Source organism: Equus asinus, chromosome 12 (assembly GCF_041296235.1).
Source record: "Equus asinus isolate D_3611 breed Donkey chromosome 12, EquAss-T2T_v2, whole genome shotgun sequence".
NCBI classification, from domain to species: domain Eukaryota; kingdom Metazoa; phylum Chordata; class Mammalia; order Perissodactyla; family Equidae; genus Equus; species Equus asinus.
The window spans coordinates 43,043,627-43,067,864 of NC_091801.1; the positions used below are offsets into that span (position 1 = coordinate 43,043,627).

Genomic DNA, 24,238 nt, shown 5'->3' on the forward strand with positions numbered 1-24,238 from the left:
CAGACCTGGAAGAATGAATCCACAGAATGTGACCTCATTCTCCCTACTCAGGATTCTAGTTGGCTCACTTCAGTCAAGTTGCCTTAAACTTTTCTAAAAGTCAAGAACAGTCTGGAAATACATATATTCCCCATATCAACTTCTCAGGGCAAAAATCAAAGAACGGGCACAAGACCGGCTCAATGTTTTTTTATGAATGATTCATAATATTAATTTGAAGACTGTTTCTTACATATTATACATCCATTTGTAGAGGGAGTAAAAGGTTCAATCAAGGTTATAGACACCACTAAGACATACCTGCTTTTTCTTCTAGTATTTCCAGTTTGTCTTTTTAAAAAACTTAATCCTTTGTTCTGTTTGAAATCTTTCAATTGTGAAATATTTCAGGACTGATATTAAATGTGACTAACACTAAGCCAAATACCTATGTGCCCAATACCCTGCTTATGAAATAAAATATTATAAAAATAGTCATAGGTCTTGTTTTTGCACGCTTTTTGGTGAGGAAGATTGGCCCTGAGCTAACATCTGTTGCCAACCTTCCTCTTTTTTTTCTTCCCAAAGCCCCAGTACATAGTTCTATATCCTAGTTACAAGTCATTCTAGTTCTTCTATGTGGGAGGCTGCCACAGCATGGCTTGATGAGCGGTGTGTAGGTCTATGCCCCGGATCCGAACCAGCGAACCCCAGGCCGTGGAAGTGGAGAGCATGACCTTAACCACTCGGCCATGGGGCTGGCCCCCTATAGGTCTCTTTTTATACCTAATCACATTCCCCTTTCTCCCAGCTTCCCCAGAAGTAACCACTATTCTGAATTGAGAATTTATCCTTCTTGTGCTTTTCTTTGTAGTTTTACTACATCTGTATGTATCTGCTATCAATATGCGGTATTTTTGAGATTTGGGGTTCTAGCAATGACGGGGGAAAACAACTGGATTAAAAAGAAAACAACAAGACTTATCCTCCCACCACACACAACTAAGAAACCGGACAAAACATACAGTGGTGTCCAGATATTAGACAACAGTCAGTGAAAGATAATGATCTCTGAGAGAAATGAAACAAAAGATGTGAGCCATATTATTGCCCCAGCTTACAGCCTGGAGAGAATTTTTAGGCTGTGTGCAGGCAGGAAGTACCCAAACGGAGCCTGCTGGTTCCAGGAGCTAAAGATACAGAGTTCATACAAGGAAATCTTACGAGCATTTATGGGATGAAGTATGAGAGAAGACAGATCTGCAGAGGAAGAGCTCCAAATGAGTACTGATCAATGCAGGTGTGTGAGGAAACTATTCAAGGCCAGTGAAAGACCATGAGAAAGATTCAAGGCCAGTGAAAGACCATGAGAAAGATTCAAGCTAGCCATCCCAGAACTCACACAGGGCTGGTAATACTCTATATTCCCACTAGCCAAATAAAAAAAACCTCCTAATACAAGGACATTCTCAAAAGGGTATCACATCAGTGTTGTGACCAAATTAGTCCTGTACTAAAAGTTGTACTCGACCCACCTAACAAAGCAAGACAGCAAGCCTCAAAATGGCAGAGTTGATTACAAATGGCTTAACTGAATCTCAAAACAAAGCCTGAAAATATTTTAGAAAAAAAACACAGAAACTCCAACAACTAAGAAAATAAAATTCACACTATGTGGCACTTGACAAAAAAAAATTACCAGATATGCAAGAGACAGGAAAATAAGACCTAAAATGAAAAGAAAAATCAATCAATATGAACAGACCCAGAGATGACAGAAATAGTTGGCAAGAATGTTTAAACACTTAGTATAAATATAGTTCATATGTTCAAAAAGGATGAAAGATGAGCATTTTAAGGAGATATGGAAGATGTAAAAGAAATCTATTCCTCAGCAATATGAATTTACTTAACACTACTGAATTGTGCTACACTCATAAATGGTTAAGATGGTATATTTTATATTTTTAGCATGGTAAAAGAACCTTTCTTAATCTAAAAGGAAACAAACAAAACAAACCACAAATAAACATCTAGAAGTGAAAATACAATGTCTGAGAAGAAAAATAGTATGGTTAAAATTATCAACAGGTTAGACACTGTAGAAGAAGATTAATGAACTTAAAGACAACAGAAATCATCTAAAATGAGAGAGAGGAAAGACTGGAAAAAAACAAATGTCAGTGAGCTATAGAAAAACATCATGTGCCCTAATACAGATATAACTGCACTCCCAAAAAGGAGGAGAGGGATAGGACAAAAAATTTTGAAGGACTTACGGATGAAATTTTTCCAAATTTAATGAAAACCATAAACTCATATTTCCAAGAAGCTCAATGAACCCCAAGCAGAAGAAACAAAGAAAACTACACCAATGCACATCATAATCGTACTGCTTAAAATCAGTGATAAGGAAAAAACTTAAAAGCAGCCCAAAAAAAGACACGTGTACAGAAGAAAAATGAGAATTACAGCAGACTTCTCACTGGATTGAATGAAAGCCAGAAGACAATGGAGCAACACCTTTAAAGAGCTGAAAGAAAAATAATGGTTGCCCAGAATTCTATATACAGTAAACATACATTTCAGAAATGAAAATGAAATAAATACTATTTCAGACATATCAAAGCTAAAATTCATCACCAGCAGCCCAGCATTATAATAAATATTAAAGAAAATCCTCCAGACAGAAGAAAAATGATACCAACTATAAATCTGGATATACACAAGGAAATAAAGAGCCCTGGAAACGGAAAGTTTGTGAGTAAATAGAAAATACACTTTTCCCTAATTTTTAAATATCTTTAAAACATTACTGACTGGTTAAAACAAAAATGTAACAATGCATGTGGGGTTACTAATATATGTAGAAATAAAATGTATATCCACAATAACCTAAAATCTAGGAAAGGTGAAATGAAAGTAAACTATTGTAATGAGCTTATACTATACATGAAGGATAATAATATGATCAGAAGGTAGAGCGTAATAAGTGAAAGATGTCTAATATAAACCCTAAAACAACTTATAAAATAAAGAAAACAAAGAGTACAGATAATATGAAAAGAATATTGACTTATTCCTAACAAGTGAATAAAGGAGATTAAATGGAATTAGAAAATGTAAAATTTTCTGCCTTCTAAAAGAAGGTAGAAAAAAATACAAAGAGATCACAAATAAGAGAGAGAATGAATAAATAGCACAATGGTACATTTAACCACTTTAATCACAACAACCAGTAATCATTTTAACTGTGAATGCTGTAAAAAAAATCAAAAGGTAGAGATTTTTGAAACATGAAAAGATAGAGACTGTCATGAAAAGGTAGAGACTGTCAAATTCTATGGAAAAGAAGAACAACACTAAATACATATTCACCTAATGACAGAACTTCAAGATACATAAAACAGAAAATGATAAAATTAAAAGAACTGCACCAATCCACAATTATAGCCACTATTATAGATGTCAATACCCTTCTCTCAATAAATGACAAATGAAGTAGACAGAAAAATCAGTAAAGGAAGACTTGAATAACTCTATCAACCAACATTCTACCTAACATTTTCCCAAATACAACTGGATCACTGACCAAGATAGACGGTAAGATTGGCCGTAAAGAAAGTCTCAATAAATGTAAAAGAATTCAAATAATAAAAACTATGCTTTCTGGCCACAATGGTATTACATTAGAAACTAACAACAAGCCAAAGCAATCTCGAGAAAAACCAACAAAGCTGGAGGTATCACAATCTCTGAATTCAAAACATACTACAAAACTACAGTAATCACAACAGCATGGTACTGGTACACAACACGCACACAGCTCAATGGAACAGAACTGAGAGTCCAGAAATAAAACCACACATTTACGGACAGCTAATTTTCGACAAAGGAGCTAGGTACAGACAATAGAGAAAGGAAAGTCTCTTCAATAAATGGTGTTGGGAAAACTGGACAGCCACAGGCAAAAGAATGAAAGTAGACTATTATCTTACACCATACACAAAAATCAACTCAAAATGGATTAAAGAGATGAATGTAAGACATGAAACCATAATACTCCTAGCTGAAAACATAGGCAGTATGCTCTTCAACATTAGTCTTAGCAGTATCTTTTTGAATACCATGTCTCCTCAGGCACTGGAAACAAAGAAAAAATTTAACAAACGGGACTACATCAAACTAAAAGTCCTCCCCATCAACAAAATGAAAAGACAACCCACCAACTAGGAGAAAGTATTTGCAAGTCATATATCCAATAAGGGGTTAATTTCCAAAATATATAAAGAACTCACACAACTCAACAACAACAAAACAAACAATCCAATCAAAAAATGGGCAGAGGATATGAACATTTTTCCAAAGAAGATTTACAGATGGCCAACAGGCACATGAAAAGATGTTCAGGGGACGGCCCGTTGGCACAGCGGTTAAGTTCACACCTTCCACTTTGGCAACCTGGGGTCTCCAGTTCAGATCCCGGGGGCAGACCTACACAATGCTTTTCAAGCCAGGCTGTGGCAGGCATCCCACATAAAATAGAGGAAGATGGGCACGGATGTTAGCTCAGGGCCAGTCTTCCTCAGCAAAAAAAGGAGGATTGGCAGCAGAAGTTAGCTCAGGGCTAATCTTCTCCAAAAAGGAAAGAAAAGAAAAGATGTTCAACATCACTGATAATTAGAGAAATGCAAACCAAAGCTACAATGAGATATCACCTCACATCCATCGGAATGGCTATTACTAAAATGACACGAAATAACAAGAGTTGCAGAGGATGTGGAGAAAAGCGGAGCCTCATATACTGCTCGTGGGAATGCAAACTGCTACAGCCGCTACGGAAAACAGTATGGGGACTTCTCAAAATATTAAGAATAGAACTACCATACAATCCAGCTATTCCACTTCGGGGTAGACATCCAAAGAAGACGAAAACACTAATTTGAAAAGATACATGTACCCCTATGTTCATTGCAGCATTATTCACAATAGCCACAACCGGGAAGCAACCTAAGTGCCCATCAACAGATGATGGATAAAGGTGTGGTATATGTACACAATGGAATCCTACCCAGCCATAAAAAAGACGGAATTGTGCCATTTGCAACAACATGGATGGACCTTGAGGGTATTATGCTAAGTGAAATGTTAGACAGAGAAGGACAAATACTGTATGATTTCACTCATGTGGAATATAAACAAACAAACAAACACACACACAGAAACAGAGAACAGATTGGTGGTTACCAAAGGAGAAGAGGGTGGGGGAAGGCCAAAAGGGGTAAAGGGGCACATATATATGGTGACAGATGGAAACTAGACTTTTGGTGGTGGACATGATGTAACTTATACAGAAGCTGAAATATAATGATGTACACCTGAAATTTACACAATATTAAAAACCAATGTGACCTCAATTACAAAAATTTTCAAACTCAGAGAAAACAGTATTTGAAAGAGAACTGAGGGGCTGGCCCCGTGGCCGAGTGGTTAACATCGCGCGCTCCGCTGCAGGCGGCCCAGTGTTTCGTTGGTTTGAATCCTGGGCGCGGACATGGCACTGCTCATCAAACCACGCTGAGGCAGCGTCCCACACGCCACAACTAGAAGGACCCACAACGAAGAATATACAACTATGTACCAGGGGGCTTTGGGGAAAAAAAGGAAAAAAATAAAATCTTAAAAAAAAAAAGATAACTGAAAAATCCGCATATATATGGAATCTAAACGTATTTCTAAATAACTCATGCATCAAAGAACAAATCCCAGAAGAAATTTTAAAATATTTTGAATAGAATGGAAATGAAAGCATGACATATCAAAATTTGTGGGGTATAGCCAGGCAGTTCTTAGAGGAAAATTTATAGCATTAAAAACTCATATTAGAAGAGAAGAAAATTCTCAAAACTATGGTTAAAGCTTAAGAAGCCAGAAAAAGAAGAGCAAAATAAACCCAAATAAGTAGGAAAAAAGTAAATAAAAGGAAGAAATCAATAAAAATAAAAAACAACCAAAAACGACAAAAAGGAGAGAAAACCAATTAAACCAAAAACGATTTGTCTGAGATCAATAAAATTGACAAATCTCAAGCAAGTCCTATAAGGATAAAAATGAGAAAAGACACAAATAAATAATATCAGGAAAGAGAGAGAAGACATCACTACAGAACCTTCAAACATTAAAAGTGATATGGGAATATAGTAGACAATTTTACGCCAACAAACTAATGACTTAGATCGAATAGACAAATTCCTTGAAAGACACAAACTAGCCAAGTGGACTCAAGAAGTAATAGAGACAGGACTTCCAGAATGGTGGTATAAGGAGCTCGGCAGAACATTTGCCCATGAAACGATCATTTAAATGATCAAAATTGGAGCCAGCCTGTGGCACAGTGGTTAAGTTCGCACATTGCACTTTGGCGGCCCGGGGTTCGCCGCTTCGGATCCTGGGTGTGGACATGGCACCACTTGGCAAGCCATGCTGTGGTAGGCATCCCACATATAAAGTAGAGCAAGATGGGCACAGATGTTAGCTCAGGGCCAGTCTTCCTCAGCAAAAAAAGAGGAGGACTGGCAGCAGATGTTAGCTCAGGGATAATCTTCCTCAAAAAAAAAAAAATGGTAAAAATCATTATTATTTTTAAATTTAAATTTTCTGGAAATTGTCCTAATGGCATACAGCAAATTAAAAAACATTTATTCAGGAGAATCTAGTAAATCTGGGTAAGAATAGCAAGTCTGTGCCATTTGAGCCATGTCCCACTCCTACCTCCACCCCTCCTACAAGTCGGAGTGATCTAGCTTTACAAGAAAATGAGACCCTCTCTCTCCTCTTAGCTCGCAGTCTAGGGTGAGAGTTTCTCCCTGGGAGAGCAGGCTGCTGGAGTCTCTAACGTTCTCAGCTTCATGTTGCAGAAGTTCTATTCCAGGCAAATGTAGCCAAGAGGACTGGGGCTCTGTTCCCCCAAGTAGCCCCTACTTGGAAGGTGGAACTCTACCACAGGTAGGAGCAGGTTGAAAACACCGGGCCCTGAGCACCCACACCCCAGCTTGCTGACAGGATGCAGGTTCCATACCAGGAAGTATGTCACGGGCTGAAGTGTGTTCCTGAAAAATTCGTATGTTCAAGTCCTAACTCCCAGTACCTCATAATGTGATTGTATTTGGAGAAAAGGTCTTTAATGAGGTAATTAAGCTAAAATGAGGTCATTAGGATGGGCTCTAATCCAAGATGACTGGCGTCCAAACAAGAAGAAGAAATTTGGACAAAGACTCGTCTAAAGGCAAGACCTCGTGAAGACACAGGGAGAAGACAATAACCTACAAAACAAGGAGAGAGGCCTCAGAAGAAACAGCTCTGCCCACAACTTGATCTTGGACTCCTCACCTCCAGAACTGTGAAAAAATTAATTTCTGTAGTTTAAGGCCCCCAGTCTGTGGTAATTTGTTAAGGCAGCCCTAGCAAACTAATACAGATTTTGGTACCAGGATGTAGGGTGCTGCTGTAACAGATACTTAAAATTGTGGAAGTGGCTTTAGAACTGGGGAATGGGTGGAGGCTGGAAGAGTTTTGAGGTGCAAGGTAGAAAAAGAAACCAAAATTGAAGATTTGAAAGTTCTCAACCTATCTACATTACAAAAAAATGAGAAAATCTGTTCTGGAGAGAACATCAAGGGTGTGGCTGGACAATCACTCACTAAAGGAGCCCAACAATAAATCTGAACCGAAAGATGGACAAACCAGAAAACTTAAACACAGACTGATGGAGATTATGCAATCTGAGGAGCAGAGAGAAAAAAGAATGAGGAAAAATGAACAGAGCCTTAGAGAATTGTGGAACACCATTAGGCACACCAACCTATGTGTAATGGAAGTAACAGAAGGAGAGGAGAGAGAGAAAAGAGCAGAAAAATATTGACTATGTAGTGATCGAAAACTTCCCAAATATGATAAAAACAATATATATCCCTGAAGCTCAACAAACTCGAAGTCGGATAAATGAAAGGAGGGCTACACCAAGACGCATCATGGTCAGATGTTGAAAGCTGAAAGTATATATCCAAAGGAGTTCAAAGCAGGGACTCAAACAGATATTTTTATGTCAATGTTCACTGAAGCATTATTCACTAAAACCAAAAGGTGAAAACAATCCAAGTGTCCATCCACAGATGAAAGGATAAGCAAAATGTAGTGCATATGTACAAAGGTATATTATTCAATGATAAAAAGGAATAAAGATCTGATACATGACACAACATGGATGAACACTGAAAACATTATGCTAAATGAAATAAGCCATGCAAATGGACAAATACTGTATGAATCCACTTATATGAAGTATCTAGAATAGGCAAATTCATAGAAATAGAAAGTAGAGTAGACATAACCAGGGGTTAGAGAGAGGGTAGGGTGGAGACTTATTGCTTAACAATTACAGACTTTCTGTTGGCGGTGATGAAAAAGTTTTGAAAACAGTGGTGAAGGCTGCACAACACTTTGAATGGAATTAGTGCTACTGAATTGTACACTTAAAAATGGTTAAAATGACCAATTTTATGTTGAATATATTTTACCACAATTTTAAAAAATCAATAATGTAATATATCAAAACCCACTGAATTGTACACTTGTAATGGGTGAGTGGTATGGTATGTAAATTATATCTCAATAAAGCTGGTTTTTTTACCCTTAATAAAAAGATATAAAGAACATAACTAGCTTTATGCCTACTAAGGAAATTGATTTCCACTTCAGGCCTAGATGACTTTATGGCTGAATTCTACTAAACGTTTTTTTTCGAACTTTACAGAAGTATAATTGACAATAAAAATTGCATGTACTTAAGGTGTACAATGCAAACAGTTGATATACATATACATTGTGAAATGATTATTATAGTCAAGTTAACTAACACATCCATCATAGTTACTTTTTTGTTGTGTGTGGTGAGAACACTTCAGATCTGCTGTCTTGGGGCTGGCCCAGTGGCATAGCAGTTAAGTTTGCGTGCTCTGCTTTAGCGGCCCAGGGTTCACCGGTTCGGATCCTGGGCACGGACATGGGAACCACTTATCAAGCCATGCTGTGGCAGGCGTCCCACATGTAAAGTAGAGGAAGATGGGCACATATGTTAGCTAAGGGCCAATCTTCCTCAGCAAAAAGAGGAAGATTGGTGGCAGATGCTAGCTCAGAGCTAATCTTCCTCAAACAAAACTACTCTCTTAAAAAACTTCAAGTATACAATACAGTATTATTAACTATAATCACTATGCTGTACAATAGGACCCAAAGGTGATTTGTCTTATAACTACAAGTTTGTACCCTTTGACAAGCATTTCCCTATTCCCCCCCAACCTTCTTCCAAACATCCCAGGAGGGAGTATACCAGTTCTACGCAAAATCTTCCAGACTTTTAAAGGGGAAGGAATACCGTCCAACTCACTTTATGAAGCCAACATTATCCTGATACCAAAACCAGATAAAGACATTACAAGAAAAAAGAACTATAAACCAATATCCCTCATGAAAATAGATGGAAAAATTCTTCACAATTTTTGAACAAACAACTTATCATGAATTGAGTGAAAAAACAAAATATATCATGACCAAGTGGGGTTTAACCCAGGAATGCAAAGTTGACTTAATGTTAAAGTCAATTAATATAGTTTACCATATTAACAAACTAAAGAAAAAATAATCATTTTAATATATATATAAAAACATTCGATGCACAAAGATTCATTCAGTACAATAACTCTCAGCAAACAAGGAATAAAAGGGAATTCTTTCCACCTGATAAAGAGTATCTACAAAAACCCTACAGTTGACCTTATATTTCAGGATGCACGACTGAATGCTTTTACCCTAAGATCTGGAATGAAGCAACAATGTTTACCTACCACTTCTATTGGAGGTCCTAGACAGTACCGTAAGGCAAAAGAAAAAAATCAAACATGCAGCTTGGAAAAGAAGTAAAACTGTGTTTATTTTCAAGTGCATAATTGTCTAAGAAAACCCTAAGGAATCTACAAATAAAAGCTACTAGAACTTTTAAGTGAGTATAGCAAGATTGCAGATATGAGGTCAATATGCAAAAATTAGTTACGTTTCTATGTCTAGCAATAAATGGTCAAACTGAAATTTAAAGTACCATTTTCAATAACGTAAACATGGATTTTCTAGGAATAAATTTGATAAAAGATATTCAGGACTATACACTGAGAAGTGTAAAACATTGCTGACAGAAATCCAAGATTACCTTAATACATGGACAGAGATACTGGTTCATGGATCGGAAGACTCAGTTGTCATTTTTCCTCAAATTGACCTGTAGATTTGAGAGAATCTCAATGAAAATCTCAATAGGTTCTTTTGAAGAAATAAATTAGTCAACCCTAAAATGAATATGGAACTACAAAGGATATAGAATAGCCAAAACAACTTGGAAATAGAAGAGCAAAGTAGAAGGACTAAAACTAGTTGATTCCAAGCTTATCATAAAGAGACAGTAATCCAGACAACGTGGTATTGGAATAGTCACAGGCCAGTGGAACACCATAGAGAGTTCAGAAGTAGACTCACAAATTTATGGACAATAGATTTTTAAAATAACAGTTTTATTAAGATATAATTCACATACAATACAATTCACGCATTTTAAATGTACGATTAAATGGTTTTTCGTATATTCAGAGAGTTGCGCAACCATCATTACTATTTAATTTTAGAAAATTTAGGTCACCCACAAAAGAAACCCTGTATCAATTAGCAGTCACTCCCCATTTCCTCCTGAATCCTCCTTCCCTGGCCCTAGGCAGCCACCAATCTACTTTCTGTTTCAATGGACTCGCCTATTCTAGACATTTCACATAAATGGTATCATACAATATGTGGTCTTTTGTGACTGGATTCTTTACTTAGTTGAATGCTTTCAATGTTGTAGCATGTATCATTTCTTTTCCTTGCTTAGTAATATTTCATTGTACGGATATACCACCTTTTGGTTATTTATTCATGAGTTGATGGACATTTGCTTCCCCTTTGGGGCTTTTACAAATCATTCTGCTATGAGCATTTGTTTACAAGTTTTTGCGAGGACATACGTTTTCAGTTATCTTGGTTATATACTTGGGAGTGAAATTGCTGGGTAACTTTATGTTTAACCTTTTGAAGAACTGCCAGACTTTGGAAAATATCCCAAGCAGCTGCACTATTTTACATTCCCAACAGCATGAATGTTCCAATTTTTCTACACCCTAGCCAACACTTACCTGTCTTTTGTGATTATGGCCATCCAAGCAGATGTGAAGTGGTATCTCATTTGGTTTTAATTTGCATTTCCCTATTAGTTAATTATGTTGAGTATGTTTTCATGTGTTTATTGGCCATTTGTATATCTTCTTTGGAGAAATGTCTATTCAAATCTGAGAAACCATTGCCTAATCCAAGGTCACAAAGACTTAAATCTACGTAGTCTTGTAAGAGTTTATAGGTTTAGCTCTTACGTTTAGCTCTTTGATCCATTTGAGTAAATTTTTGTATATGGTATGAGATAGCTGTACAACTTCATTCTTTTTATGTGGCTACCCTGTGGACAAATGATTTTTGACAAAGAAGCCAAGAGAATTCAAAGAGGAAATGATCATCTTTTCAATAAATGGTGATAGGAAATGGGAGAGCCATACGCAAAAAAAGGTCTTAATCGTTGTTTCACACCATATGGAAATATTAGTTCAAAATGGATCATAATAAGTGTCTAAATATAAGAGCCAAAATTATAAATTTTCTAGAAGAAAATATAGGAGAAAATCTTAGTGATGTTGGGTTAAGCAAAAATTTCTTAAATAAAGCATAAACTAAAATAAAAGGCATAAACTATAAAAGAAAAGTCAATAAATTTGACTTCATGAAAATTAAAAATTTTTGTTCCTTAAAAGACACATAAGAAAATAGACGATCCAGCCACAGATTGACAGAAAGTGTTTTCAAATCATCTATCTGACAAAGTAACTCTATCTAGAATAGACATAAACTTCTTACAACTCAATAATAATAAGACAATCCAGTTTATCACATGGGCAAAAGATTTGATCAGATGTTTAAACAAACTATTTTGGAAAACATTTTGGCAGGTTCTTAAACAGTCAAGACTTCACCTTCCAGTTGATTCAGTAGTCCCACTCCTAGAGAAATGTGAACATACATGCACATGAAAACTTGTACAAGATTCTTTATAGCAGCTTTATCTGTAATAGCCCCAAACCGGAAACAACTCAAAAGCCCATCAGCGGGGGAACAGATAAACAAATTGTGTTATATCTATATAATGGGTGCTACTTAGCAATAAAAGAAATGACAACTGATACAACAACATGGATGAATCTCTAAACAGTGATGCTGAGAGAAAGAAGTGTTAGAAAATGCAAACAAATCTATTGTGACAAAATAATCAGAGGTTTCCTGGGGATGGGGCACAGAGGGAAGAGACAGGGATAGACTACAAAGGAGCAAGAGAAGTTTTGTGTGTGATGGATATGTTCCTTATTTTGATTGTGGTTATAGTTTGAGTAGTATATAATAAAACAAAACTTATCAAATTGTACACTTTAGGTATGTGCAGTTCATTGTACATCACATATCTTAATAAAACATCGGAAAGAAACAATATATGGTACTTTAACGTGTTTTCACATATAAATGAATTTATCTGTTTTCTTGTTGATGAGTGTCTAGGTTGTTCTCAGTTTTCAATTCAGAAAGAGCGCTGCAGTTAATATTCTTATATGTCTCTCTGTGTACGTACATGTGAGGGTTTCCAAAGTAGGCCCCCAGAGTAGAGTTGCTGGGTCATAGCTATGCACATCTGCCACTTTACTGGATCTTCCCAAATTGTTCTTCAGGGTCATTCCCTTTTATACCACACACCATTAGCAGTGTACGCAATTTAAGCTTGTTCCACTCTTTCCAATATCATGGATCTAAAGTAATAAATTGTTTTAATTTGTACTTCTTTAATTATTAGAAAAGTTGGGCACTTCCTTGTAAATGCTAGTCATTTGAATTTCTGGATACTGACTAAAATTTGGTGGGAGGAATAATGAAGGAACCACCTGAATTTTCTCCCAAATGTAGCCAATTACTTTAATATCATTTGCTGAAAAATTATCATTTTCCACTGATTTGAAATGCCACCTCTAATATGTACTTATTTCTCCCGTGTGCTTTTTTTTTTTCCCTGGAGTTTTAATTCTGTTCTAGAAATAAATCTGAGTAACTAAGGGCATTCAGTAAATGACCTGATCTGCTTATCCTTTCCTACATTGGTAATTTACTCTTGTAATTTTTGTAATTCTAGATGATGTTGATGAGGAGGGAAAAAATTTTTTCCTTTACTTTCTCAGGTTCAATAACTGGGGTCTTGCAAATTGAACTGACAAAAGACAGATTAACAGGAGAAAAAGGTTTATTTCATATGCATATGGTGGAGGGGCCTCAGAAATGACATGAAAATCCTAAAGAGGCAGTCAGACTGTTACCATTTTAACAAAGGGTAATAAATTTGTGAAGAAACGACAAGACAAAGGAAAAGAGGTTTGAGCTTCTAAGGGTGGTAAATTGTGAGGAGGTAAATATAGGGGGAAACTAAGGAAAGATAAAGGTTATTTATTAAAATTTGTTTGTGCAGGCTCATGTTGGTGCCGATTTTCTGTCTTCTTCATAGCCATAAAACTCCCTTAGGAGAAGAGATTTATGGCAGCCCTCAGTTTTTAGAAGTTTCTGCTCTTAGTCAGAGAAAGAATCTCCAAGAAGGCTTCTTTCTGTATCTGTTGATTCTCAATGGCCTTACCTCAAAATAATCCATATGGCATATTTTGGGTGGTGCATTCTAATCCCCTTCAATAAACTGCCAATTACTCTATTTCTTTTTTAACATTCCTGGATACTCCTACATGTTTATGAATTTTAGAATTAGTTTTTAAGATTAAAAGAATTTCCAGAACTAAAAGAAACAACTGGGTTCAAGCAGAACAAGAATTAATAACCTGGGACTGAATAAGCTGAGAAGGATAGTTATAATTTTTACGACTTCTTGTTTGAAACATTTCTGGTTCTTTAGTGTTTTGTTTTTCCACATTTAAGGAAACTTTTTCTCTTAAGCTACCTATGATTTACAATTGGTAAAGTATACCTTTGTAAACAAAGAGGAAACATTTACTTTTTCTCCCTGTATGATCCCTCCAGAATTTAGAAACTCAAGTGTTCTTTTCATGGCAATACAGTAAGTTACTTGCATAATTTCAAGAAGAATCTGTTCTCCTTCTAACAGGGTACAATTGAAAACATTGGCTATGTTACCAAGGCTTTGACTGGAATGTCATAGTTGAGAGAGATATGCATAGATTCAGACATGACCAGACAGCTGTAAGGAACTGCTTGAAACTTGGCTTGGCTTCCTGGCCTCAGAGGCTTTGAAAGAGTCAAATCTGAGATTCCTTATAAAAAGTTCCAGCAAAGCAGTCTTAAAAGAGCTTATGTGGTCAATCACCATTCTTGCTACACTCATGTAAATAATCAGGCCAAGTTTAATACAAACAAATTAGTTTTACTCTGATTATCTTTGGTAAAAATTGGGGTAATTGTAGAGAGAAAAATTATGTTTGCACCTTTGTAGATATTTAGATTCTAACCCTGTTAATCGTCTTTGAGGTTTTGTTATATACCTGTAAACTGAACTGGATCCTAAATTCTTCTAATTTTCTCAAATATCTGGCTACCACTCTCCAACCTAATGTTTCCCATTTCCTCCCATCCTTCTGATCTGGAATCACTGAGACCAAAGACTGTCCTTGAATCTCCTTGGGAAGGACTATACTAGGTCTTCCTCCCGACCCAGATGGCAGCCAAACCTCCAGGACTTAAACCTTGGCTACACATCTCACAGTGGAAGAAAGCTCCTCCTGACCTCTGGTCCTTTACAAACACTGAAGACCTCTGAATCAAACTGATGAGCAGGAGAAGCAGCTGACATTGACGTAGACTGCTTCCACCCAAGACACCAGATCAAGATTTCCCATTGTAACTAAACATGAAACACTGTCTTCCTCTCTTTCTTTCCTTTACTCTGGCATTGGCCTGGCAAGATAATGCCACCATCATATCTCCCAAGCCATTACTAAGGGAGAGCAACCTTTCAGACAGCTGGATTCATCATCAAAAACTCCAATCTGTTCATGATGCTGGAACCCATGAACAATGCCACCTGAGCAGTAATGGTTTATGCCCCAACAGGATTTAATTTCATCGGTGGTGGTGATCATTCTCCTTGGACCTATAAATGCTTAGATGGCTAACACATAACTGGGCAATGCCCCTTAGGTTATCTAACTGTGCCACTCAACTGTTCTCAAATAGGCTAAGACACTTCATTGGTCAACTCCCCTAATCATCCAATTCGAAAAGACCTGCCAGGAGGCCTTCATGATTCAGGATGTGCTTCTTTCGGCAGGTCCCTACTTCCTTTGTTAGGAGTGAGTACAAATGAGGCTGTGATCAGAAATCCCTCCTTAACTCTTGAAAGTATTGCAGAATTCGCTGCTAAAGCAATAGCTGCCCAATGAAAATCTCTAGACTCTCAGCTCAAAGTAGTTCTTGATAATACGACAGCCCTTGATCATTTGTTAGCTGAGCAAGGATGTGTCTGTGCTGTGGCCACCACCCGCTGCACCTGGATTAACACTTCTGGGGAAGCTGAAATTTAGTTACATAAAATCACTGAGTACGCCACTTGGCTTAAAAAGGTGACTCCTTCAACAGAGTATTTCTTTCACTTATTGGATTTTGATTGGTTTGGGTCTTGGGGACCATGGCTCTGAAGTGCACTCCAGACATGGGAATTATCCTACCAGTAACAGTCATAGTAATCTCCCTGATGCACTGCATTCTCTCAAAAGCTTTAAATGCGTGTTTGCAGCTGCTAACCATCAAGCAAATGAATGTGAAGTCGTGACCTGTGAATACCACAGGATTCAGCAGAAAACCTCATGACCTGTGACTATAACACGGAGAAACAGTAAAAGCTGCGAGACCAACAGAGCGGTAGCTGAGAGTGGCACTAATGCCTTAAATTTTGATCACATCTTTCAAGTTATGCTAAGAGTCTCATGCAAAGGGGGAGAACTGTTAAAAAAGAAAAAACAGGAACAAAATGGTGTCACTTGTGCTAAGTCCCACATCAATAAATCAAGACTTAATTGCACTTTCAGTCTCTCACAGGAATGTGACCTTTAACTAGTCAATCTGGAATTACCTGGTCGGCATGAGTGAGTAATCTGCCTCATAGATCCCCACACTACTCTTCCCCGAAGGAAGGTGATCTTGCCCGAATCTGCTCTTTGCTAGAAACTTCCTTTATTCTGTCCCTTCTGCCCATAACAGCCTTCCACTCTGCATAGCTCCTTGGACCTCCCTTCTATTTGCTAGCTGGGATGCTGCTCAATTCATGAATTGTTGAATAGAGCCAATTCGATCTTCAAATTTACTCAGTTGGCTTTTGCTTTAAACACCTTAGCATAATCATCCTCTGAAAATAATGCTAATTTTGTCTTTTCTCTATTACTATATTTCTTTCTTTCTCTTATCTGGGGGACAAAGAGATTAATTAGAACACTAAGGTTCCTTAGAGGATGTAAGACTTCAGTGAATCTTGCAGGAATAGCAGCATTTGGACTGGCTAAGAGGGGAGGATGACAGAAATATAGCCACGCATTGCTCAATGATGGGGATACATTCTGAGAAATGTGTTAGGCAGTTTCATCATTGAGCGTACTTACACAATTCATCAGAGTGTACTCACACAAACCTAGATGGTATAGACTACTACACACCTAGGCTATATGGTACTAATCTTACGGGACCACCCTCCTATATGCCCTCCGTCCTTGACCCAAACGCTGTTATGCTGTGCATGTCTCTAGATAAAATTGAGCTGTCCTACTCCCAACTAACGGAAGTCAGTTGATAGAACCGCTTGGTGGCGCCTGGAACTCTACATATTACATCACAGAAAAACTCAGACTAGTAGTGTCTTGGAACATGTTTTGTTCATAGTAAGTGTGAAAATAAAGGAAAACCTCTTTTAAAATGGAGTCATGAAACCCTGAAGGGGGACCTCTCACGTACATACCACTCACTGCTGCCTAACTGGCAGGAAGATGGACGATAAGAATTATTTTAACGAGGCCTATTTGTATAAAATTCTCTCAGTCCCAACTTCTTATCCGTGATGATAAGAATGTAACTTTTCTGCTGGTGCAACGGAGGACATCTTCACCTAGGAATTTCATCTCCTGCTTTTAAGAAAAGGAAGGAAGATCCGTCCCTGCCGCAGCGACAACGCATTGTCACAACCTTACACTCTTGTTCTTCTCCCATGAACTTTTATTCTAAATAACCCTCCTTAATTTCCTCCTAACACCTAATAAAAACTAACTTTCCCCTTGTCTCTTCCAACTTGCCTATGGTTCACCATAGTTTGCACGTCCAGAATTGCAATTCCTCGGCTATTCCCAAATAAACTCATTTTTTGAGCTTGCCCCCTAGACAGCTTCATTTAGGTTGACATAAGAGCTAAAGATAGTTTTAGTCTCTATTAACATCACAACCAAATACTTAAATCACAACCAAGTACTTAAAAGCCTGACATAATTGTAGACTCATAAGTGAAATGTCACATTATCATTTTCAATAAATCAGCATCAATTTAACATTTTTGAGAGCCCCCCAAATTCTCAGCACTCAAATCCAAGACAAGAAAGATAAAAAACAGTACGACTGCATTCTGGTTATCATATGAATTAAAGTGGAGTGTGTGTGCGTGTGTGTGTGTGTGTGTGTGTGTGTGTTTTAAAGCCTTTTGTTCACCAGCTTCTTTCCCTATCTTACACTGTACTCCCTAAGGACTGTGTATATCATTTAACTTTCTCCATTGAACGATAAAGTTCAGAAGGTCTGGCCATTTTGGTTCTACGGGGTTTCTATCTCTTGCGCTTTCCCAGATCATACCATGTATTTAATATGCATTGACCCACCTGTGCAGAAAAGGGACCGTCTAGTCTCATGCTTAAATCAGTACTATGTCACTATCCATCGATCAATAAGTTGTGCATTCTCGGTGACAACTGAATGTTTTCTCTTTCAGCTGAAGTTTAAAGGAGGAGGGGAGTCGACTCCAAAACTGCACACTGGTGTAGCCCCAAACGGAAATACAGCGAAAGCTCGACCGACCTCTCCCAGCGCAAACGAGTCCACCCCGGCTTCAGGAAACAAAGGAGTATGTGGGGTTGCGGATGACTGGCTTTGGGGCTCATTCTTTTCACTACCGCGCCCCAGGAGCGGAAGGCAAGCCCAGGCTCCAGGGACCACGCAGTCCCGCTGGGGCTGAGAGCGTCTCCCCCAGGGTGTCCCGGACGCCCGGCAGGAAAGAGCGCCGCCGGGCCGCCGACACCTGTGCGCGCGCCCGGTGGGGCGGGCCGGGAGCCCTCTCTCCCTTCCGCCTGCGACGCGCGTTGTCGGTCGAGCCGGTGTATGTGCGGTAATAACATGTCTGCCCCGCTTCCCGCCATCATCCCCGCCGCCCGGAAGGCCACTGCTGCGGTGAGTGGCGGCAGCCGGGGCTCGGAGGGGACCCTCGGCCCGCTGCTCACCACTGCCCTTCGCGCAGGGTTGGCGTCGCTGACCGCCTGGCGGCCGGTGGGTGGGTTCCCTCCGCCGGGTCCGGGGTGGGCTGGCTGGGGTGGGGTGGTCGGTGTCGGGAGGGCGCCGGGGCTGCGGCCGGGCCGGAGGATCAGCGCGCCCGCCCCCGTCAGCCCCGAGCCCTCTGCATTGCGGAGCGAGTGCGGCCCGGGTCCCCCGGGACCCCGCCGCCGGCCCCAGCTTGTAGGGACCGGCGTTAGCGGCCAGGCACCCTAACTCGAGGTGGCTCCGCTGCTCGTTTCTCTCTTGTTTGTGGGTGAGGGAAGTCTGAAGTCCTCAAGAAAATGACTTTATTTTCTTACCTTGCACTCGTGTCCTGAATTAAAGAAGTTTGAAGATTGGCAACTTATGACATCACAGGGTGCTGTTCTTTAGAAAACCGTGTACGAGGAGCTCAAATGTCTTTTTAACCCCGGAAGCTCCTTTTTGTGATGGAAAAAGTCTACAGTTTACATGAGACTTGCATGGTTTGACTTGAAACAAACTATTTTTCCTAGAATGTTATTTGCACTTAAGAATGTCTAACTGGGACCTCTTTAAGTGCTAAAGCCGCACATTAATTATCTTCGGAACTACAGTGAGAGAAAGTAAGTATTTTTCCCACTGAAGAGAGCTCTATGGAGTCTGATTTGCTGAAGGTAGTGTTCTGAAATTCTGGCATCCAGAATTGACCAACGCTAGTGTGTATCGATTCTGTGTGGGTTTATTTGGGCATTGTTTATTAATTTTTTCTCTTGTAGGTGATTTTCCTTCATGGATTGGGAGATACAGGGTAGGTACCATTATTTTTAATAACAGTAATGAAATGGGGTCATGCAACTCTACTTACAGGATCAAAGGTTTAATGTTAATGAACTCTAGGATTGTATGAAAAAAGATTGCTAGTGATATTTCTTACAGTCCAGTAATATGATAGAATCTTTTCTTTTTTAAAAACCTCCAGAATTTCCTCTCATCATCGTGAATTCGTCATTTTTCAACTCCTGTTTCTGGAACGTATTAAAATTGCAAACTCCTCCTTGAGTTGCTGTGGGCATTGGATACCAGAGATGGGTGGAATGTTTGTAGAGAGTGTGCAACTGAGAGCTTTCCGGAGGAGTTAAAATTTCAGGGCAAGTTGAGGAGAACAACTGGTTGATTTTGATAAGAGCAATAATCGCAATGTGAGGTATACGGCATTCTGAATGAATTATGCCCTTAAGAGAAAAAATCAGTTCAAGGGTAGGGGAGGCAACTCAAAGATTTATTTGGCAGTTTATCAAACAGATTTTGTTGTGCTAACTTGAGATGTACAATTTATCTTTCAGTCAGGCTTTTCCTATATTGTGAAGTGTTTGTTTTTAATTTAAATTGTGATTATCTGTTTGAAACTTAGGTAAAACTGTAACAAAATTGCAGAATTAGAGGAAAACTGAAGAGAAACAAATTTTGAGTAGGTGGTCAAATAAACTATTAAATAAACTATTAAATCTTCTTTATAAGGGTGTGTTGGGCTAGATTAATTCTTCAAAGTGATTCCTGATATTCTTTTATGCCCTTTAAGTAGAGGTACATGACAACACGGAAAAGATTGTAGGACTCTTTCTGGCAATGAGGTAGTCCTATGAAAATGACAGACTTATATTTTACTATTTATTTTCCTGAACAGATTTAGAGAAGCTCTCTTTTATAATCAAACCCTTCTTGATACTGCGAGCCGGGGAGGAACTTGCTACCCTGTCACTTGCCCAATAAAGAGAGCTTCTAGGCCTGAAGAATCAGTCCAAGAAAAAAAACTTCAGTGTAGAAAGGTTCTCTGTGGGCCCCCATTTTGACATATTCTGTAGACTGAAGTTAAGAGTGAAAATGAACAATGTGAGATTAAAAATACCAAGAGCATCCAGGACATCTTGACTGAGAATTAAGTTTACATAAAAGATTAGCTGGCCAGCCCCATGGCCGATTGGTGAAGTTCATGTGCTCCGCTCCGGTGACTCAGGGTTCACCGGTTCCGATCCTGGGCGCAGACCTGCACGCTGCTCATCAAGCCATTCTGTGGCAGCATCCCACGTGGAAGAACTAGAATGACTTACAACAATTCAGGCGTGAGGAGGGGAGAAGTCCTAAGGCTCTGACATTCATACCGTGTCCCTGGTTCCATTCTAAGCTAGGAAATGCTAACTTTTATGAGGTTCATGTAGAAGAGTGAGCTTCGGGATTTTTCTCTCAAAATTCTATGACGAGACTAACCAAAGGTGGGAATTCTAATGAGGGAACTTGGCTGAACTTTAGGCTTTGAACACTGAATCTAGGATATCGCTGAGAGTGTAAGTACATGAAGTGGATTAAGTGACGGAGTGATGGCCATAGTGAAGATTTACTGGGCTCCGAAATAGGAGAGAAATCACTGAACATGAGGCTCAACTTCTGTCCTATCTACGGAAAGCCCATTAAGGGAAGATCAATTTTAGAAAATGTTAAAGAACAACCAGGTTTAAATTTAGTACCAATACTGAATACTCATTGATTTTAAAGAAAAATATATATGCATATGCTATAATGCTAGTACCCCATTTTAAATAGAAAAATTACCATACATGACTCACCTTCTCTTCACTGAAAGAGAAATTACTAATCTTAAAAATGAAATTGTCTAATTGCTATTATATTTACATTTCTCTACATTTTATCGGTGCCAAAACATTTAAAATATATCCTTCTAGAAAATAAATATACTACAGAAGATAAAACTAGTTGAAAACACAACCATGTAATGTTTTAAGGCACTGCATTCCATTAGACAGAACCCAAAGTGAACTGAGTACAAAGACACAATGTGAAGTTTATACGTGAGACTCTTCCCTTCTCTCCGATTTTGGACTCCAGTGTTAATCTACATGAAGTCAGCTCCCTAGCTACACAAAACATAACTTCTCAGGATTTATTTGAATTGTTATAAGCAGGTAATTAAGTAAACTAAAAGAAGTCTAACTGAAAATTCAATGTGCAAGTAAGCCGAGATACACTTGATAAGGATTCCATATGCTAATGGCCTTGGTGCCACGCCAGCTCTTTCCTCTGAAGTTCTCAGATTTCATCAATCTTTGTGGACTGGCAGCTCAGCAGCTCCCTCACCTTCACTGAGCCACAAACACGTCTGGGCCATCTGTGTCCTGAAGACAGGGGAGGACATATCAGCATTTCCCCTTCCCCAGGAATTCAGTTGACATTCTTTAGTAAAATACACAAAAGAACAGATTGCGCTTCATCTATAGGGCAATTTCACATTTCGCAAAGCTGTATGGTGCACAAATCTCATCCATACACATCTGAGGTCGTCAATTCATCATCTCATTATATCAAGAAAGAACAAACATTCAACAAATATATATTGAGTGCCTAGCATATGAAAGGAAGTACACTGATATGGACCCATTCTTTGCCCTCACTAGGCTCATATTCTATTAGGAGCCATGTGACATATACGCAAAGGAATTCACACAAGGCCAAACAGGATCACGTGTGTGATACACACCAAGATCTACAGCAGTATAACGAGCAAGAGATCCTACTCCCAAGTAGAATAGCTGGCTAAAATAGTAGAAATGTTATTTCAGCTAAACCTTGAAGAAACTAAAACCGTTTTTGTCTTTTGTTGAGGAAGCAGACAGGAAGAGTTAAACATCTCAAGTAGAAGGAAGGGATTAAGCAAAGCCAAAAACACACACAGTGAGTGTGCAAGGCTGTGAGCAGTCCAGACAGCGACAGCACTGGCTGTCTACTGCACAGCAACTTAAAACAAAGGCAAATGACCAGCCCGGACCAGATCACAGAAGGCTCTGACTTCAAAGCTGGGATTTATCCAGTAGCGTCAGTGGGGAGTCACCAAAACACAGCACCGCTTTAGGAAGGTTAATTTTTCAGTACACAGGACATAGTATAGGTCGAGAAAGCCTCGAGACAGAAAAAGTACATTCTAATAGTTTAACTGATAAAGCCCAGAACTAGAATGATGTCAGTAAGCGGGAGTGCAAGGTGATGTAAAAAGTATCTTAAAGTGATCTAGAAAAGTATCTTATAGTGATCTACAGGAGATGAAACAGAAATGAGGAAATTTATGCAAATATAAATTAAAAAGAAAAATCTTCATCAGAAAGCTTATTCGAACAAGTACCTTGTAACCAACGGAGACAGGGGATGGGGTCTTTCTTAAAGAAGAATTCAAAAATCACCCAATTGGGACAGTTTAAGGGCTCATTTTTCTGGAGACAGATTTCGTTTACTCATTCAACAAACACTTATCGCAAGCCTACTGTGTACCAGAAAGCATCGTTAATTCCCTCAAGAACAAAGCAAACAACAGAACAAGCAGGGGATTCACTGTTGGCCCTTAAGAAAGGCATCATCTCTGTCCTCTCTGAAAGAACTGGGACTTGTTCCACTGGAGAAAGAAAATGAGCCTCGAATTTCTTCCCATAGTCAGGTTTCAAGACTCACAAGACATAGCAGGTGTTCAGACTACAATAATGAGATACGTTATTCCCAAATCTTAAAGCACATGCTGCCTATGCAAATTCAACAACATCCAACTCCACAAAGATTTTCAAATATGCAATTCCACTTAGACTATCAACTCTTATCCAGATTCTCAACTAGCTGTTCCTTGACTAAAAAGTTACATGTAACTTGATCTTCAGTGTTACCCATAAAAAATTATTAGCCCAGCAAGAAACTCCCAAAAGAAAGTCCCCGCTCTGACTGAAACAGTCTCTGCTATGGTTTAAAAAGAAGAAAAAAAAAACACACTTGCAAGAAAGAAATCGAAACACTCCAATACTCTTTAAGAACAAGAACAAAACAAATCACTAGCAGCCCTCTGATGACACCTGGTGGCCGCTTCTCACAGGAAGTTTCTTTCAGCATTTTAAAGAAATTATTCCAGGAAACGTTAACTTCTCAACCACTTCACATGCTATCTTGACTATGGGCAGCACACGTGAAGTCTCTCCCCTCATTTCCCTCCTTTTTGTTCCAGTTTTCACTTATTTTGTTCCAGTCTTCACTTCTCTTTTCATCTCTTCTCTCTTTTCTAACCAGTAGACATTAAGGCAGCTTGAGCTTGCTTTCTGTCTCTTTCTCACACCCTCTCTCACTCACACACACACACACACACCCTCACACACACACGCACACTCACAGACATCCTCTCTCACTGGTACAAGGCCACCCACACAGGAAACCACCTTCTCCCTGCCTCCATCCCACGCCATCTCACCCTTCACCCCTCCTAGACTTACCCAAATTAGTGGTGCAAGCAGTGTGCAGTTAGCACGTGTTGGCACCAGGCCCATGGTAAAGTCACAACAGGGGATAGTGTGCAGCATGGCTGGCGTGCACACACGTGCATTTATAAAAGCTCCCAATGCTCTTTTGCCCTTTCCCTTTGAGGAGCTCAACAAAGGACGAACTCCAGAAGTTGTGGAGATCCTACAGCACAGTCTCCTCCTGGAAGGGCAAGGTAGGACAG

The 24,238-nt window shown here is 38.9% G+C and overlaps 1 long non-coding RNA gene and 1 pseudogene across 1 annotated transcript in view; one reads left to right on the plus strand and one right to left on the minus strand.

The window, feature by feature from the left end:
* Window positions 1-7,894, plus strand: part of LOC123283988 (uncharacterized) — a 13,963-nt gene extending 6,069 nt beyond the window's left edge. Inside the window, exon 2 of the long non-coding RNA XR_006524813.2 lies at window positions 4-7,894. This is a non-coding gene — a long non-coding RNA (uncharacterized lncRNA). The remainder of the gene's footprint in view (window positions 1-3) is intronic.
* The window catches only part of LOC139039727 (ligand-dependent nuclear receptor corepressor-like protein pseudogene), a 56,545-nt pseudogene that overhangs the window by 14,602 nt on the left and 17,705 nt on the right, over window positions 1-24,238 (minus strand).